Consider the following 20,614-nt stretch of genomic DNA (forward strand, 5'->3'; position numbering starts at 1 on the left):
AATTAGATTTTTTTTTTTAATTGTCAGCTCACCTTGCCAATGGCCACGTAAGCTATTGCTATCACTGCGTCCATCGGTGTCTGTCATCGTCGGAGTTGTGGTTTTAAACCTTTTCAAATTGTGTCTTCTCAGAAACCACTGAGGCAACTGCAATCAAACTTGACATGAACGTTCCATAGGGTAACCTCTTTCGTCTACCCGGACTTGACTTTTTTATCAACATCTCGGCGAGTGTTTCTAGAAAAGTAGAGGACACTTACCATACCGGTGCACCTGGTCCATGCTCCCAGTTTTTAGTGCATTTACCTGAATAAACCAATCGTTCATATATCATATTCAATATGTCGATACATTATAGTTGCTTACAAATGTAATTGTCTTAGACGCATAAACCATTTGATGTTCAGCTGGAAATGAAAATCCTTCGAGATTATGAATAGTCATCGTTCATAGAAATGAAAAAGAGCAATGCTGAGTGCTAATTGGTAGAGCTGCCTTCAGATATTTCATGCAGGGTCCACGGGGGGTAACAAGGTACAGGTGTGCGGCCCCAAAAATTTTTACCCACCCCATTCATATTTTCTGACAATGAAAAATCGACACCCATTCATATATATGTAATGCGTTTATATAACCAATTCATATATATGCATGGTGTTTATCAGTATCTACCTATCACAGCAGGATGCTGATCAGAACATTTGGCATTGTATCTAAAGACATTATCATGTCCAAGCTAATTGGATCCCTTCCTGCTTATCAGTCAAGTGTTTCTTAATTTACTTTTATGATTTTAAGGATGATTCAATTGATGTCAAACCATGTGTAAATATATACAGGCTCTAGTTTGTAAATTTTAACCCCAATCATATATACTGCAACTAAATTCTTACCCTTTTCATATATTGCCAATCATAAAAAGTAGACCGATGTAGGCCGCACATCTGTACCTACTCATTGTACTTTCGGGGATTTGGTATAGCGCATCTACCCCAAAGAACTTGAGATAAAGGATACTACAGACACGGTGAAGTCAGCCTCATATCTTGACCTACACTTACAAATCAATGGTAAAGGAAAACTATTGACCAAACTTTACGACAAACGTGATGACTTTTCATTCACAATTGTCACCTTTCCTTTCATCTGTGGCAACATCCCTTCAGCACCTGCGTATGGAGTGTTCATATCACAACTAATACTTGCCTAAACTACGCAGACTTTTTGTATCGCGTTAGAAATTTAACAAATAGCTTCTGGAACAGGGTTATGTTGCTACAAGATTGAAGTCATTACTACAGACGTTTTATGGCCGTCATCATGTACTCGTGGATTGTTATGGTGTATCCATCTGCACCATGAAAACTGATTTATTCAACGGGTCATGGTTTTCCTTTCCTCGTTTGTCTACCCCGGACTTGACTTTTTATGAGCAACTCGGCGGACGTTTCTAGAAAAACAGAGGACGATTACCCTACTGGTGCACCTGGTCCATGCTCCCAGTTTTTAGTGGAGTCCGAGTTGCTCATTTGCTTTTGTTACTTTGTATGTATGATTTTAGTTACTTTATGTTCTTTGTTGTGTATATCTGTTTTCCATGTCTGGTCTTTGTCCCTGGATTGCATTCTTTTGATTTCCGCTATGACCATGGTTCCCTTGATTACTCTTACAAAAAGAGGCAGTGGTTCCGATCAAAGAACTTATATTAAGCCTTTAAAGAAGGAGGTTCCAGGCTAATATTTGCCCCTCATTTTTGCTCAAAATCTAACAAAAGGGAACCATAGCCCCCGAAACCATCTTGATCTATCACCCACTGTAAAGTGTATTTTTACAACGGTTACCCGTTGAGGTTAAATTCTTGAAATATTCTTCTAGAGTGGGTGCAATGTAGATATCTTTTGTGATATAATTTGCGAGAAATTAAAGTTTCAACCTAAAACCGCCTAAATCTACCCCTGACAACCCATGCTTTGCAAATTTTAGGGGGGGGGGCGCACGCCCTCCACGCCCCCGCCTGAATCCGTCCCTATATATAGCCATTGCCTGTTGTTTAATCTGGGTCCGGGTAATTGTAAATGAAGCATATGAGGTTTTTAATAACAATTTCATGGATGTATATAGTAAGCTTGTACCATTGAAAAGGAGAAATATTGTAAGAGCACTAGCTCCTTTCATGAACCGCAAATTGCGGCAAGCTGTATTTAAGAAAAGAATGCTTCATAATGTATTTAAAAGCAAAAGAGACTCTAAGTCGTGGGAAAATTATAGAGCACAAAGAAATTTGGTAAATAAGATCAAGCGTGAATCTGTGAAAAAGTATTTTATAGAACGATGAGTAGGTGGTCCCAAAAGCAAAGACTTTTGGTCCACCATAAAACCTTTTTTGACTAACAAAGGTAGCCATTTTGAATCAGATATTGTAATTAGAGAAAATGATCAACTGTTAACAAATCAGAAAGATATTAGCTGTGTGTTTCATGATTTTTTTTTATAAATGTAGCCAAAGCCATAGGAAATGGTGCAATTCAAATAGATAACAACCACCCCAGCATTACTAAAATAGATAACAACCACCCCACCATTACTAAAATAGATAACAACCACTCAGCATTACTAAAATAGATAACAACCATCCCAGCATTACTAAAATAGACAACAACCAACCCAGCATTACTAAAATAGACAACAACCAACCCAGCATTACTAAAATAGATAACAACCAACCCAGCATTACTAAAATAGATAACAACCACCCCAGCATTACTAAAATAGACAACAACCAACCCAGCATTACTAAAATAGATAACAACCACCCCAGTATTACTAGAATAGACAACAACCACCCCAGCATTACTAAAATCAAAGAAACATAAGTCAAAGAATATGGAAATGAACTACACTTCAAACTTATCACAGACGCTTTCACACAAAAACAGTTGAACAAAATAAATGTAAAAAAAAGGCTACTGGTTTTGATGAAATCTCACCTAAAATTCTGAAAACAGCTGCACCAGTAGTAAAACATCCAATTACCGACCAAATCAACATGACTTTTGAAACTTCAATTTTTCCAGACACATTAAATATAGCACAGGTAGTACCAATTCACAAGAAAAACAGCACACTTGAAAAAGGAAACTACAGACAAGTCAGTGTACTACCAACCATGTTAAAACTTTATGAAAGAGCTATTGAATCTCAGACTTTTTTTTAAAACCAGATTTAACATTTTCTTGTCTGCTTTTAGACCAGCTACAGTTGTCAAGATATTTTGATCAAAGTAATTGAAGTTTGGTGTAAATTTTTAGATAAAAATACGTTCACTGCTGCTATATTGATGGATCTATCAAAAGCGTTTGATTGTCTACCACATGATCTACTCCTGCTGAAATTGAAAAGTTATGGTTTGTCTGAAAATGCTCTATCTTTATTAAATAGCTATCTTAAAAACAGGAAGCAGTGTGTTAAAATTCTATAAAGGGGTTCCACAGGGGTCAATCTTAGGACCTGTCCCTTTTAATATCTTTATTAACGATATATTTCACTTTATTTCGAAAAGTGACTTATATAACTATGCTGATGGCAATACTTTATCACATAGCAGCAATGATCTACAAGACATTGTAAACACTCTGGAACAGGAGAGTAGTATTTTAATCAAATGGTTCTCAGATAATCATATGAAAGCCAATCCTGACAAGTTTCAGGCTATTGCGATTGGCAGTAAGACTCAAAAAGAGAACATTATTTTTAATTTATATAGTAAAGATATCCTCTGTGAGGATGAGGTAAGTCTACTTGGTATAACATTTGATTTTAAATTGAACTTTAATAGCCATATTTTTAATATATGTAAAAAGGCATCACAAAAATTAAATGTATTGAAAAGAATAGGAAATCATCTAAGTAAATTTGGTAAACTTACAATATATCAATCTTTTATACTAGCAAATTTCAACTATTGTCCATTAGTATGGCATTTTTGTAATGAAAGCTGTACAAGAAAATTAAAAAAGATTCATAAAAGAGCTTTACGCTTTATTCATAATGATGATAAGAGTACATACGAAGAGTTGTTAATAAAGTCTAAGATGCCATCCTTAAAAGTTAGACGATTAAGATTTTTAGCTACACATGTAAAAGTTCTTACTCTTTTAGGCATACAAACTTGGTAAACATACCAAGAGTAAACACAACCAGGTATGGCCTGCACTCTGTCAGCTATAGGACAGCTAAACTGTGGAACCAACTTCCAAATGAATTAAAAGGGAATATGGGCCTTGATCAATTTAAAAGTTTGATAAATAGGTGGGAGAGGAAGGGATGTTCTTGTGCTTACCCAACTGACAGGTGCAACATCATCTCCTCAAAATCTTTTTAATCTTGCTGGCATGTTAATTTTAATGTTTTTAGTTGCTTAGTAACATCTGCTCTTAAATTCATTCTGCATTGCTTTTATTATAGTGCTTAATTGTGTGCTTGATTACTTACATGTTATTTATAATTTGTATGTCAAGTTGATTTAAGTTAATGTGTATGACTTGTGTTTTATTTACGTCGATTTTAAAGCTCTACAGAGCTTATGTTTATTGTTTGATATATCGACTTCAAATAAAGTTTACTTGACATGACTTGAAAACATCCGGGTCATCACGGTTACAAAAGAGTACGCAATCATATTAACGGAACCAAGATACCCGATTTTAGAACACATTGCATTCGTGCCATTTCGGATGTTGAAAGTAAGCCAAAATCAGTGACAGAGAATATTTGACGATTGGTGATTTTGAAGATTTCAGTCTTTGATTGTAATTATAATTATATTTGACTGTTTGGCCATGTGTAATGATGATAAAGCTGTGGGAGCTTCAGAGCCTTATAAGCGCATGGCGAGTGTTTCCTGCACAAGACGTAATTGTTGAAATTTTATTCTACGACTTTGGCGTTTACATTTATATACATGTCTCGGGAATTGGATATCCAGAAACTAAGCGCTTTTACACAGCACGCAGCCGGTGTCTATGCGATAACTTGTAGAATTCGATCTGTATAGCGTATCAACTGGGAAATATAGCTAGTTGAGAGGGACATGTATCTAAGGGCATGTTTTATTTCAATGATTGTGGCTTAAGTTTGAATGATTCGAGAGACAGTTTTTAGATATATATACGTTTGAAATCGATCCCCGTACTTTCCTTTAATGAACAAAAACACACAAAACTGGTAATTAATGTTGTTATATAAAAATTCGAATAAAGTATATTTTATTTAATTTTTTTACAACAACGTTATATATAGCCAATCAAAAGCAGATATTTTCTTCCTGTGAATATTTAAAACAATCTTCATGCATTTTGTAACCTCGCAGCTGCATGTTAAAATTGCTTTTGTTAAAAAATAAAACGGTAGAGATTTTTGCTCAATAATCCCAAGTATTTTTTTTTTGTGTTTTTTCAAACGGTAACCTATATTTCTTATATATATTTTTGCAAATACAAAACAGCCCGATGAACTGACTAGAATTTAAACATTTTTTTGTGCGTGTAATATATTTAAGTACCAGTCTGTAAGCTTAGAATCATGCAGTTCTGTAATATGTGATCAATTTATTTTTTTACGCCTCAGATAATCGTCGAATTGCAAATCATAGGTGACAGAGGGAACGGGGTCGAATTCAAATGTATCTAAACACAAGCTTGTTTTTGCAAATTGTTGATATTGAACTCTTGATTTATGTTTAAATTCACCATTCTGATTATGAAGATCATTTAAAAAATACACACACCGAAATTCACGATGCATCGTAGCACTACGCCAGTTTGCGTATTATTCAGGTTCGATATCTGTGAACATGGAACACACAAAACTCTTCCATATATTACATGATTGAACTACTCTAGGAGAGAACCTCGTAAGTGTGATTCACTTTTGTTCAATCCCTTTTGTTTATATGCAAATAAAATATGTTTAAACTAATTGAACTACAAACTTAAGACTAGTTGGACTTTCCAATTTTCAAGGCCAAATTTTTAAGTCGGACCGCTTTTACATGACACATAGGTAAGTAAGCAAGTAAGTAACTAAGTAGGTAAGTAAGTAGTTTATTACGTCATATAAAATAAAAATACTTAAAACTATTATATTAGATTTCTGCCTTTAAGACATATGAGAAACTTTCATTCAATACAATGAAACACATATACAGATAAGAAGACAAATAAAAGTCATATCATGGCAAAACAAATTTAAATCACATATTCATACAATATACTATACATATTTACCAATCTTCATTAAAATAATAAATGCATGATTCAAGTAAGAAGTAAAATTTCAAAACAATCTACTTTTATAATGATAAAATTTACTCTGTGTCTACAAATTATATCTAATTATAAGGCTGCACGTGATGTAGCTGTAAAGTTAACAAGTCTGAATATTCTTCTAGATGAGACGGGTTGGGAGACTCAAAAAGATAGACGAACAAATCACAAGCTTATATTATTTCATCTGATGGTCAACAATACTGCTCCGGCATATCTCTACTTTGGTTCCTACATATTTGGCAATACTCATACATATCGTGCTCGGAATGCCAGCAATTCAGTTAACATACCTTCAAAGACTAGCTACTATCACAACAGCTTCCTGCCTTCGTTCAATAGATTGTGGAATTAGATTATGTAATGAACTTAAAAGCATGTGACTTCAATACTTTGTATATCTGTAATAGTGCTTGGTCATCACCTATTTGTTTCATACATAATTGTCTATACCATTTCTAATTATCTTTTTCTTGGGAGAGGAGTTTGTAAAAGTGTTCGACACTTATTCTCCAATCCCAAAATTGCTTATATTCACTTGCTATTGATATGTAATATTACTGAATAAAATACTGTTTACACAAATAATAAAATGTAGAGAAAATTATGAAGCCGATAGGAATTATCATAAAAAAACGAAATTAAAAAATAGCTTTTGATAAAAAATGTAAAACTCATTAAAATATTATAATAAATGAAAATACTGATACTAGATCAAAATTATATACAATAAAAAATATCCATATCTTGACCTTATAATATTCAATAAATCTGAAATGGTGCTAAAATATCACAGATGTGTTTTCCTGCGTTTGAACATGAAGTTCAATGTTTTTGCTAGTAAAACCTGGACATCATCTGTCTTCATAATATAATCAAATTTATCATCTGAGTTAATGTTATTAAAGCTGCATTAGCTGCCAAATTTGTTCAGTTTTTATTCTAATTTTGCTGATAAAATGAAATAAGATTGTGGTAACGCAATTGAAGAAATAGCTTCCGATAATACCTACAGAATATTGTGAAAACGTTTTTTTAATCAAAGATCGATAGCTCAGATCTAATTATTTTTCGCCATTACTTCCGAAGATTGCCGACAGGACATTAACCTGGGTTAAAAATACTTTAACCTAGGTAAAAAAAAATTACAATAACGGATACACAGGTAAGCACGTGTCTTGTTTACATTTCATTCCATTTATTTCTTGATTAGTTTTCAAATAAATAATGACAGTTACTGACCATATTTGTGCCACATTATATCGCAATTCGTAAATTTCAAAAGGATCCTTCGATTATATTAACTTTTGTTCTTTTACGGCTTGAGTCCGACTGTCTTCCTTGTCATTGATTAACCACTTTCGCTTTACAATCAAATTTGTTTTTAAAAAAGCGACTCTTACAACACAAGCGTGGATTAAGGTCACCAGAAGTCACATGCATACGAATTTATCTAGGTCGATTTGTATCAAGGAAGTCTATTTATAGACTGAACTTGACTTAGAGATCGTCGGCAACCAAATTACGTAACCAGGGTAGACATTTCAACATATAACTACCAAAACAACAATCCGCGGGTTATTCTACTTGCAAAGTTTGCATTACGATATCGCTCCGCCGCCGATCATACCCAATTTCAAACGTGATGTTTACTATACGTAGGACATGGACGTGTAACGATATTAAGGCTATTTAATATGTGTAGAACTGCAAGATTTCAATGATTATATGATATTAACTATTTAAATTTTGACGCAGAGAGCTGGACTATTTTGTCAAATTGACCCGAATATTCACAGGGAAGAAAGCTCAATCGAGATTTACAAATTTATTTCTCTTAATCTGGCTCTTTTAATGAAGATGTCGGGAGCTTCTAATGACGGATTTTCGGAACTGCAATGTACACTTTTTGTGTAGTAAGTATAGATTACAATGGCGAATCCAGGGGAGGGTGCATGGGGTTGGTACCCCTCCGGTCCGGTGTTTGCGCATGACAAGATGGACGACACTGTTTATCATAGCAACATAAAATATGGAATTTAATATTGTTCTTTATGCGTATGTACTTTTATTTTCGGGTGTATGGGACCTGTTTGATGCGTTTCGTCCTCCGCCCTACTTCAATTTATGGGAGTCCAGCTGATTTCATGTAATTTCAACACCTGATGGCCCTATCCATACGTCCTAGATTTTGACATTTTAAACTTTGAATTGGACAAAATTTTGAGGGTCTCGAGGAGTACCTTGACTAAAATGGCAAATCGGAAAAAGACTGAACAGAAGGCAACTTCACAAATTCTAAACGAGACTAGGAATGTTTTATATGGAGATAATCAAGTGAATGAAAGCGGTGGTATTGAAGCAGTCCTCGGTAACTTACTTGCAGTGCTTGGCCGTATGGACACAAAATTGTCAACCATCGAAAAAAACACGAATCAGAACACTTCAACTTTAAAAGATATGAGTGATAAACTGACGTCTCTGACTTCGAGAGTGATCACTGCCGAACATGACATCAAAGATGTAAAAGATAGAGTTTCAGAATTAGAAGCTAACACAGAAGGGACTGGGAACTTATTTGATGAAATGAAAACAAAAACCGAGGACCTCAACAAAGCTGTCAGAGATTTAAGAGCCGATAAAATTGATCAAGAAGATGAATATCAGACGGTCAAAGAAAAACTTGATTTACTCTCGGCAGACAACAACGCCCTGAAAGAAAAACTTACGGATCTTCAATGTAGGCAAATGAAATATAACCTGATTTTCACAGGACTACTTGAACAACCCGAAGAAGACTGTGAGGCTAAACTCCGACAATTCTTAGCACAGGAAATGAACATAACACAGCATGTTGAATTAGGGAATGTCCATCGCTTTGGCAAGAAGTCGGATACCTACAATAGCCCACCACGCCCTATTGTAGCAAGATTCATATATTGGCGAGATCTTGAAGCGGTAAAAAAGGCAGGAAAGTTTTTGAAAGGGAAACATTTCGGCGTTAATGAACAATTTCCAACCGAGATAGAAGACCGTAGGAAAAAACTGTATCCAATCATGAAGGAGGAGAAAAAGAAAAAGTATAAAGTCGTTTTAAAACGAGACAAACTATATGTTAACAACGAACTTGTTGTCCCAGCAGACTATCCTACCGGTAATCGTGTAGAGCCCCGCTACAATAGACAAGAAAGAAAACGAACACGAGTGAGTTCTACTCCCGATAGAGAAACATAGGAAGACGACCTTGAGAGACATAAACCTGACCGATAAATCATCTGATCGTAACGGTTTTACAAATGACAATAGTTTGAATATCTTAACATTGAATGTTTGCGGATTAATAAGAAGAAGTCAGTACCCAGAATTTACTGAACTGATTGATAAATATGATATTTTGTGTCTTGTTGAAACTAAAACAGACGATAAAACTGTTATTGATTTAGAAAATTTTAATGTTATTATGAAAAATAGATTTATTTTCAGAAGGGTACGTTCTGGGGGTATTATTTTGGCTTTCAAGAAAACAATTGAAAAATACATTGAATATATTGAATCTGATAGTAAATATGTATTGTGGTTTAAAATTAAGAAGGGCATTTTGAAACTAAACGATGCAATTTTATGTGGAATTATATACATACCGCCTGAAAACTCGGCATACTGTGTTGGTAGTCCATACAATGAAGTTGAAAATGAATATTTACGTTTCAGCAACAATTACGAATATATTTGCCTTATGGGCGACTTCAACGCAAGGGTTGCAGAAGCTAACGACTATAATGAAATTGTTTATGACGAGTTCTCGGGCATGTTAGAAAGTCAAACTAATGGTTCAGAAATTCTGAACGAATTGAATGTACCATTAGATAGAACTAATTGTGACAAAATAAGGAATAATTTTGGTAACTCCCTACTAGAGTTCTGTAGAAACAACTCATTATTTATAGTTAACGGTAGAGCTGGAGATGATAAAAATGTTGGAAATTTTACTTGTAAAGGAACTAGTGTTGTAGATTTTGTTGTTTGCTCTCCAGTATTTTTTAGCATTATAAATGAGTTTTCAATTTTAGATTTGAGTAAGTTATTGTCTGATGTACATAATCCTATCCATCTTGTTTTGAAATGTATTAGTAAACCAAATGAAATGGAGCAAGAAAACGTATCACTGATCAAGAAAACTAAGAGATGGGATAATGAAAAAGCTGGCGACTTTCAAAATTATTTAAATACTCAAAATATTGATATTATTTTGCAAGAAATAGAAAATGTCAACATGAACAATATTGACAAAAATATTATAAATGGGCTCGTTCAGAAAGTTGGTGAAATTCTGACAGATGCTGCCGAAAATACCTTTGGAACATATATTCCTTCTAATAAGCAAAATAAAAAGAAGAAAAATGATAAACCGTGGTTCAATGCTGATTGTAAATTAGCTCGAAGGCGTTATAAACGTTCAAAACGTCAATTTAGAAGTATGAAAACAGAGGCTTTGAAGAATCAAACAAAGCGACTAGAAAAAGAATACAAATCCACTTTGGATATTAATATAAAATTACACAGGCAGCAGTTAAAAAGGAAATTAAATAATTTGAAAACTAAAAACCCAAAGGAGTATTGGAAAATTATAAATGGTTATAAAAAGAAAAAGTCACCAGATATTCAAATAGAAAGTTTATTTGATTTTTTCAACACCCTTAACATGAATCCACACAATGATGATTTTGATCTACCCGAGGTAGATGTTGTAAATGAACAAATTAATCATACTATTTCTTATGAAGAAATAGAACAAGCTATAAAACGCTTGAAAAATGACAAATCGTCAGGTGACGATAATATTGTAAATGAATATTTGAAATATTCATTCTCTATCATGCCTAATGTATATGTTAGATTATTTAATATCATTTTTGATAGTGGCATTGTTCCCGATGAGTGGCTTCTTGGTAATATTATACCAATCTATAAGAACAAAGGAGACCAATTCGATCCAAAGAATTTTAGGCCTATTACTATTATAAGCTGTTTTGGAAAATTGTTTACCTCTGTCTTAAACTATAGATTGAACAAATTTTCAGAAGAAGTGAACCTGATATGTGAAAATCAGGGTGGGTTTCGACCAGGATACTCAACGATAGATAATTTATTTGTTCTGAATTCCCTTATTGATCTGATAAGACAATATAAGAGGAAGAGATTATTTTGTTTGTTTATTGATTTTGAAAAAGCTTTCGATAAAGTTCGGCGTCTTGGTCTCTGGAATAAAATGTTACCAAACAATATAAATGGTAAAATGTATAATATTATTTTCAACATGTATAGTAGTATTAAGTCGAGAATTTTATACAATGGTAGTATGTCTGAATACTTTGAATGTAATATTGGTGTTAGACAGGGAGAAAATTTATCTCCTTTCTTATTTGCCTTATTTTTAAATGATTTAGAACAATTCTTCGTAGAGACTGATGTTAGGGGGTTGAACAGCCTATCTGATGAGATAGGTGATCAACTCAACATATTTATCAAACTATTTTACTTTTATATGCTGATGACACAGTGTTATTAGCAGAGACAAAAGAAGATTTACAGTTTCAAATTGATAAATTTTATGAATATTGCACTCAATGGAAACTGTATGTTAATACTAATAAAACAAAAGTAGTCATTTTTTCTTCAGGTCGCATACCTAGAAATACACATTTTTCATATAACGGTAATGCGATTGAAATTGTTAAAGAATTTTCATACCTCGGTCAATTATTTTCAAGATCAGGCAGTTTAACATCAGCGAAAAAGATGAATGTTAAAAAGGCTACCATAGCTATGTATGATGTTCTTAAAAAGGGTAGACTACATAACCTGTCAATACGAGACCAATATGACTTATTTGACAAGATAGTAAAACCTATTCTTTTATATGGTTGCGAGATATGGGACCATACTAACTTAGACATTATTGAGAGGGTTCATTTGAAATTCTGTAAGCTATTGCTTAACTTAAAGAGGAGTACGCCAAATGTTATGATATATGGTGAGCTCGGTGCTTACCCTTTAGCTGTTCAAATTAAGTCTCGTATGATGGGATATTAGTCTAGACTCGTAAATGGCAAATCCAGTAAACTTTCAAATGTACTTTATAGATATATGTATGAACTATATATTCAAAACATATTTGAATCTCCATGGGTTAACATGATTAAAAACACTCTAGATAATTGTGGGTTTGGGAACATTTGGCACATTCAGTTTGCGGGAGGTTTTCATTCAGAGTGGTTTACAAAATCTATTAGTCTGCGATTAAAAGACCAGTTTCAACAAACATGGAGATCCGACGTAGAAAACTCGCATAAATGCTTTTGTTATAAATTGATTAAAGAAAAATTTGAATTCGAAAACTATTTAGATATTTTACACGAAAAGGATGCTATTACTCTTTGTAGATTCAGAGTAGGCAACCATAGACTACCAAGCGAAACAGCAACTTGGCAAAACTTTGATAACTCAAGTTTATGTACCTTATGTAATAATGGAGAACATGGAGATGAGTTCCATGTCATTTTCCAATGTCTCCATTTTTCGGACACGAGGAAGCAATTTTTAAACAAAAGATATTTAGAGCGAGTGAATGTTCTGAAATTTAAAGATCTGTTTCAGACAAAAAACAAGCATGAATTACGAAACCTATGTAAATTTGTTAAACTCATCGAAATTGATTTTAAAAATGTTTCTCAAGGTTAGTCCTCTACAATGCCACTATCTGAAATTTGTCAAAATGTGTTAAAATGTTATTTACTTAATCTTTTTTTTCTGTTATCTTATTATAGTTTCCACAATTGTCATGCGCTGAATATTTATGTATTAACTGTATTGTCTTCTCTGTACTGTAATGGTGTTTAGAGAATAAAAGAATCTGAATCTGAATCTGAATCCTCCTTTTTATTGGAAAATTTTATGTGTGATTAATTTGATCCCAGGAATTTAACTTCTGTATATGAAATGCAAGCACTGTGTACATGTATGCTGATTAATACATGTGCATGTACATAAATAATATAAAAATGGTAAATACACATGTACATACATGAAGCAAACAAAGAAGTATTTAAAATAGAAAATAAATAGAATTGTTAAATTATTATGATTTCAAAGCAGAGATATAAACAATGTCTCTGTTTCAACGGTAAGGATGAAAGGAGGTCATGTGGCATATTCATCACATTCAGTAGGTAATCTTGAACTATCAAAAAGGGGTATCCAGTGAAATAAAGTATTGTCCTTGGGACACCAGTGGACACATGAGCCATGACATTACACATACACTTGTACATGTACATGTTCCTAAAATCCAAACTTCCACACCGACCATAGACCTTTATCGCATACCCTATATCACGCCCATAGACCTATATCGCATACCCTATATCACACCCCTACACATGTATCACATACCGTATATCACACGCCTAGACATATCTCATACTGTATATCACACCTCTAGACCTATATTGCATTCTATATCACACCCCTTGACCTATATTGCCTTCCATATCACACCCCTAGACCATTATTGCCTTCTGTAATTCACACCCCTAGACTTATATCGCACATCCCTAGACCTATATCACATACCGTTTATCATACCCCTAAACCCATTTCAAGTACCCTATATATCACACCCACAGACATATATTGCATACCTCATATCACATGCCTAGACTTATATCACATACTGTATAGGATCTATATCGTATTCTCTAAATCACACCATAGACCTATATGGTATACCCTATATCACACCCCTAAACCCATTTCAAGTACCCTATGTATCACACTCACAGACATATATTGCATACCTTATATCACACACTTAGACCTATACTGCATACTGTATATCACACCCATGGACCTATATTGCATTCTCTAAATCACACCCATAGACCTACATGGCATACTTTATATCACACCCCTAGACATGTATTGCATATCATATATCACACCTTGCACAGAACACCATTGAAGTATATTTTGTATAGATAAAATATAAGAAAGAATGAACATGACATGCAAAAATCAGTTAGATATGCAGTATCAAGCCTCGACAGATATCATCCTGCGAGCCAGTGGCCCTTTAGTTGATACAGGAGTCTCCTGTTGATACTGCATGTGATACAGATTTTGGCATGTACTATTCAGTATGGAATTTATAGAAATAGTAATACAATGTACATGTGTATTAATGTAAGTCATAACTGATTATCAATATGGTTCTTTTTTAGTACATTGTCAAGATATACCATATACATTTATTAAGAATGCAGATCATAAAGTAAGAAACAAGATTTTCATGACACAAGAAAGACACAGTTGTGTAAGAAATTCTGTGGCCATGGAAGTGCATTGAAAATGTGTTGGATATCAAGGCTACCAAAAGTAGACCTTTTCTAAGAGCTGATTTTCATGGACATTCTTACATGTACAATGTACTAGGTAAGTGTCGAAGGTATACATTATTTATTCCTATACTTTGTATGTACACAGTTATTTACAATTTTCAAAACTGGTGATTGGTACACTGTTTTTATTGCTAGTGTAGAACATTGTAGTCATATTTCTTAGTAAAATTTGCAGTTAACATTTGTATGTCTGTGAACAAGAAATATACACTGAAAACTACAAAAATACATGTGCATACACTCTAACTATGGTTATTGGCGTATGCAGTGCAGTATCAATTAAAGATTTCATACATGAAATTATGATTTTTGTGATATAGTAATACATGTATCTAATTTGTTCTCTACTTTACAGTGTGATATTAATTGCTCATAGATAAATCAACATTCAGGGATTGATCCAGAGATTTTGAAATGGGGGTCCATACATCATTATAAATTAGCAGGTAGCTAAAATCATACATGGAAAAAGCCCTAAAGCAATATCCTTAGCAAGCTTTCCATTTTCTGTATTTAGAAGGTTTTTGTCTCATAAATGAAATGACTTTTAAACTCGTCTGGTTATGAGGGGATGTTGTTTTAACAATGACAGGTGAAAAGTAACCTGCTGTACTCTTACTTACATGTATGTTACCTGTTAATACTTATTGAAACAAAGATGTGCTTATGAAATACACTGAACATTTTTGTAAAGTTTGTTATGTTATCTCAGATAAACTTGAATTATTTTAGAAAAAGAAATGTTTATTTGTTCTTAATTAATACAGCTGATAGAGATATTAAAAGAATAAAACCTAAGAACACTGAAATATAGCAGATATATACTATATTAACATTTTTAATGTAGGGCAAAAACTATAAATAATGAAAGAAATATTGTTTGCATATTTTTAAAGGACCAATTTAGATCACTGTGGGAATATTGACCTGGTGGTTTAAAAACCAGTAAAAACCCGGTACTGTTATAACAACCCAACCTTTATTTTTGCCCGAATTTATGAATGATTTGCACGAAATTATCTCTACATGTAACAATATTTCTCAACAAGAGGATGTTTCTCCATATTATATGGTTAAAATGCATATCTATTTTCATGATTTTACATTGTAACATTTTGCATATATCAGACACTGTTATGATTTTTATTTTCCTTGATTTCTTTTCAGTGGTTATCACTTATAAGTTTCACTAGATGAAGTGAGAAGAAAGCAAAAGTAAAACAGACCATTTCTGTGCTGGGACACTATTTAAGCATGAAACAAAGTTCATGATTCTCAAGTGCCGGCACATGTATGTGTAGCATGAAGCAGCTGTAAATGTATATGTCAGCATCTCTTAATAAAAAAAACTAAAAAAAACACATGAAGCCTGATTTCTAAGCACTTATATATTTGCAAAACATAAGTTACTTGAATTGTGATCTTATATATATTTGTGAAACAATCATGCAGAAAAAAAAATGAAAGAAATGCACATACATTATTGAAAGCAGACAGGTATAAAACACTCAGCAAATAGTGATTCATCATAAAAAAAGTGGTACTCATGGGGTATGGGTTCACTGGTAACTTTTTTGTTCAGGAGAGAAAAAAAAGATGGATTTATACTCAAAGTCTATGTGTCAAGGTGTGGGTCCATTCTTACTTAGAAAATTCATCGAATATTGATAGTCAGTGATTCTCAGTGGAATTAATATTTTGTAAGAAATGCTGATTTAAATATTAGGGCATTTGAGGACATCAACGTACGTGTACAGCCAGGAATACCAAAAGCAATAATACAAAAGAAGATCAAAAATACATATTGATGAACGGACTGTATAAATATACATTGCGTTAAAACAGATGGTGATTCTTTAAAAAGACTAAGTTTTGATCGGTTTATTTAGTTTCAATTTGGTTACATGAATATTTTGATTGCTTTGAGGTCTTCCTTGACTCAGCGCCTCAGCACTTTGATTTGTCTTGCAAGACAATAAATATATAGATGCCTATTTCATGTATTTAACAAATTTTATTTGTGGATATTAAATGAAATTATACAATTTGGTAGAAATAACTCAAAGTTAAGGCATATTTCAACAGAAACAAAAAATTACGAAAATGACAGCTAATGCAGCTTTAAAAGAATTATCAAAACTACATTGATAAGTAAAAAATCCCCCCCCCCCTAATATCGGAAAAAAGCTCACATTCTATTAAAAATGCTGCTCTGTCTCTACTTGATTTCTCTCACAAAATGTACGAAGTCATTTAATGGCGTAGTTGGCTTGGTGTATCGTCCGGTTTCCACTGCCAGTGGCAATGAACCACTTCTAAAGTCAGATAAAATGCGACGGATCACGGTATTTAACAGTTTTTACATAAGAGCTTGTTTCAAGTCTGTTTTTATATCTCCAGAATGTGCTAAGCTTATTTCCATTCTCACAAGTTCTGTCATTGAACACTTCAGTTATCCACTTTTCTTTATCAGTGTCATTAAGACTATTCCGAACAAGATTAATTTGTCGAGTCGATATTATTGTTTGTAGCAAAATACTCCAGATTACAGTTTCTCAGCAAAGTCAATGCACGTGAATACCATGAACGACTTTTGGTTTTCTTAGCATGATGTATGACCCATACAATTCTATCGTGTTTTATGTTTGACAATTTAAAGAACAATCTTGTAACTTCAATGTTCTGTTTCGTTTTCACGCTATTCCATCCTATATCTCCGCGTACAGCCTAATTTAAAGAGTTTTCGGAGGCACCTAAGAAGCATCGTCAGGATCTATTTTGTACTGTCTCTAGTTGTTTGTTTTCTGATAAACCCCATATACTTGATCCATATAATAGAACCGGCTGAACAAGACTTTCATAAAGTTTCTCGAAAACATTCAAGTCCATTCTACCACAAAAATGAATTTTGTATTTATTGCCGATAGTGCCCGACTTGAAGATTTTCTTACTCCCCTAACTGTAAACTTCCAATCTAAATGTTCTTATCCACATCCCAAGATACCTATATTTTTAGTATTATATTCAACTTGCGAACTTCCACAGTAAAAGTTGAAGTCAGATCGTCGAATTGAAGGACATCTGAAATGTACTATACTTGTAATATAGTCGATTTGTCAATTTTATATGGCAAGCCGTTGTGGAATTTATTCCCCATTTATTGATATTAATGAATATTCAATAACATGTTAATAAATATTTATCAACATGTGCATAAATGCTCTATTGATATCAATAAATAGATGAATATTAACATGTTGATAAATCATTCATCGATATCAATAAATTGAACGAATTATTAACATGTTAATAAATATTATTTCACATGTTATTAAATCTTATTCCGGATTATGCATGCTGGGCAATATCCATTAATATAAGCAATTACAAACACTTTTCTGTCCACGATTAAACCATCTTTAGTGGCACCCTCTTTATCAACACGTTAATAATTCATCTTGGAGGCCTTATGCGACTTCTGGCGCGGAGAGATTTAAGGTTAAGGTAAGGTAATAATTCATCTATTTATTGATATCAATAAATGATTTAATAATATGTTAATAAATATTTATTAACGTGTTGGTAAATCGTACAATTTATTGATATCAATAATTAATTATTAACATGTTGATAAATCCTTTATTGATATCAATATTTATTTATTAACGTGTGAATAAATATGTTATATTCATTGATATCAATAACTGACAATTTATTGATATCAATAATTCATTTATTGATATCAATAAATGACTTGTTGATATTAATTAATAAGTAATAAATTCCACAACGGCTTGCCATAATTTTATAACTTATGCAACTGAAATCCTGAATAATTTCTCTTTCTCCACTGTCAAATGTAAATCTTGTATGCTTTAAGGTTAACCAGTATAAAGACTGGGGATGCACAGTTATTTTTACATAGACATTTTTAGGAGTGACCGGTGCCTGTAATATCAACTCCTTGCATAGAAATGAACAGGTACTGATAAGAGGTTAGAGGTCAATTTTTTAAAATTTTTATAATACAAACCAAATTAACCAGCATATTCAGTTCCCAGTAAAAGTTGTTAATTGGGGTTCGTTTATCCACGTAAATAACATGGAATTTAAATTTGATAGATTGAATATATAAAGTGGACCAGTGAATTAAATATAGTCTACTTAACAATTGGCTATGATAAAAATGTTGTCTATTGAAAAATAACATAAATTTTCCATGTGCATATTGTTTATTGTGCGAAGTGCAATAAACAAAATATGCACATGAAAAATTTGTTATTTTTCAATAGACAACATTTTATCATAGCCAATTCTTATAAATTAATTTTAAACATATTTTTATTTTTAAACATGAAAAAATTAGCTCTGAATTTAAATGAATAGGGCGTGTCAATATTTTTTTTTTATCCATTGAGATATAACAAAATTATTTTAACTAATCAGTTTACAGTATTTACCTCAAATTAATTTATTATAGTTTACTATAGAAATCATTGAGTGGACCCCTGAATTGAACCTAACTATCTGCATTTGAATGAGAATATTATCCCGCGGTAGTGTAAAATAATTGCAGCTGTAAACAGTCTTTACAAATCGCTCTGGCGACTTTTTATTTTTTTTATTTTTTGTTGGTTGGGGGATTTTATAATATAATATAATAGAAACCATATAATTACAATGTAACTTTGTATATCAACGGATTCTGGACGCAGGCCCGGTTCAACAAGAGTCTTTCCGTTTTTCGGGGGGGGGGGAGGGGTGATGGTTAAATAATATAATAACAATAAAGTTGAAAACGATAGCACTTTCCGTATATCCGTAACATCCTTCATTTCGTGCATTATAAAACTAGAAGAGCGTTGCTTCAAGGGGATAATCGACTGTCTTTGTGGATTTAAACCACTAACACCCCCCCAAAAAAAAAACCTTTCGTAACACAGTGTTAACCAATTATTTGCATGATATGTGACGCTGACAATCAGCTGACTGTTCCTATGCTATACTTGGTTTAATTTTAGTTTTTCATGCTAACATATGGGCTAAAAACCACTAATTCCACTTCCCACGCATAGGCTTCCATGCTAATTTCACAATATTCAATGGCTCCTCTGGACTTTACCTTAACTTTAACCTGCAGAGGACTATATATCAGCATGGTTCTACGTATGTCAGCTCACAATCCTCAGAATGGCATGTGGGGTTAGCAGACTGGCAATGCAGTAGTGGTCACCGGAAGTGAAGGGTCTATAAATAGCATGGGAAATCTCAGTGTTTTCACAAGATAGGGGTATATTTAGAAACCATTATGGAGATTTGGCTTCACATCACAAGAAGCAAAATGCACCTATAAAATGTACAGAAATGTTTTCCTTTCAGAAACTGTTTAAATTTTTTAAATAAGATGAGAACTTTTTTCACAGCACTATGAGGAACAGGGGTAATTTCTGCGTAGGACTATTTTTGCCTACGTTCCAAATGCTCATTGGTTGAATTGGTAGTCTGTAACCTATATACTCAATTCTGATAGACCCGGTTTGCACTCATATGTATAATACACGACGGACTGAGGTGTTTTTTGACGTCCTTGGCTATCGTTTGGGGTCTCTCAAGGACGGCGTAAAGCTTCAAAGCTTTTACACAATCATCGGGCATAATCAAACCCGTGATTGTGGGTCATTGTGTAATCGGGGAAATTAGTTGTCATGTGACCACGTTCATTCAATAAAATTAATGCATGATCGCGTGATTTAATGTTGTTCGGTGATCTAATAATTCAATTTGTAATATGCACGGTTTATGCAGCATTGTATAGCGTACAGCAACATTTGCAGA

This window comes from Perna viridis, chromosome 2 (genome assembly GCF_037379345.1).
Source record: "Perna viridis isolate PV_CMFRI_1.1 ecotype Kerala chromosome 2, ASM3737934v1, whole genome shotgun sequence".
In the NCBI taxonomy this organism is placed as follows: domain Eukaryota; kingdom Metazoa; phylum Mollusca; class Bivalvia; order Mytilida; family Mytilidae; genus Perna; species Perna viridis.